Genomic DNA, 1,109 nt, shown 5'->3' on the forward strand with positions numbered 1-1,109 from the left:
GGGTTACCATTTCCTTCTCCAGGGGATCTTACCAATCCAGGGGTCAAAACTGGGTCTACTGCATTGTAGGCAGATTCTTTGCCATCAAGCCACCGGGAAGCTTATATCTAAGTATTAAGAATATATTTTAGGGTTTCCCTGGTGGCCCAGTGGTAAAGAATCTGCCTGCCAATGCAGGAGATATGGGTTTGATTCCTGATCCAGGAAGATCACACGTGCTGCGGAGAAACTGAGCTCCTGTGCCACAATCCCTGAGCCTGCGCTCTAAAGGATGGGAACTGCCATTACGGAGGCCAAGCGCCACAACTCCTGAAGCCTGGGCGCCCTGGAGCCTGTGATCTGCAAAAGAGTAGCCACCACGGTGAGCAGCCCACGCCCTGCAACTAGAGAGTAGCCCCTACTCTCTGCAACTAGAGAAAAGCCCATGCGGTAACGAAGATCAAGCACAGCCAAAAGTAAATAAATAAATAACATACTGTAAACCCAGTGAAAAAGCAGTCACACATTCTACCTCCTGTTCTAGTCCCACAGCCTATAAAGGTGAACCAGCTGGAGCTGGCTGGGGGAGGACGCAAGTTTGTTTCAGAGGGACAGTCTGAGAGATGACAAGGGTCTCCAAACACAGGGAAGGAAGAGATATCACTTTGTGAAAAATCAATTCTACACTTTTTTCCAGGCCTGGAGAAAGTACAAGGTACATATAATGGAAGTCAACTCTCAGAGGATATCAAAAAGGGAATTTACAAGTCATTACTTGTAAAACCTGCATGTTCAAATTAGCACACAATCATTTCAGCTTTTGAAAATATAGTCTTATTTTAACTTTCAAATAAAGGAAAAAGATCAAATAAGTTTTTGGATGTTTGAACCTATCTATACCTTGTGAAAATTAGTGCCAAATACTCACTGGCTTTGTCATACACAATAAATGAAATTTTGAAATATTTTTCACATTTGCTTTAAAAGATACTAATCAAGAGTTGGTTGTTAATTGAGTATCTTCATGTCTCATAATGAAATTAATAACACAAATTGTTCTAAAAATGATTATAAAAACCACTCTACTGATGTAAATTGTATAGAGGAGAATAGCTTCAGGTTAGAAGAAG

At 41.2% G+C, this 1,109-nt stretch overlaps 1 non-coding gene across 1 annotated transcript; it reads left to right on the forward strand.

The window, feature by feature from the left end:
* Positions 1-481: 481 nt before the first annotated feature.
* Positions 482-604, forward strand: LOC113885113. The gene has a single exon (XR_003509152.1). It is a non-coding gene; the product is annotated as a small nucleolar RNA SNORD22 (small nucleolar RNA).
* Positions 605-1,109: the final 505 nt, after the last annotated feature.

The sequence above is a fragment of the Bos indicus x Bos taurus genome, chromosome 27, assembly GCF_003369695.1.
Source record: "Bos indicus x Bos taurus breed Angus x Brahman F1 hybrid chromosome 27, Bos_hybrid_MaternalHap_v2.0, whole genome shotgun sequence".
NCBI classification, from domain to species: Eukaryota; Metazoa; Chordata; class Mammalia; order Artiodactyla; family Bovidae; genus Bos; species Bos indicus x Bos taurus.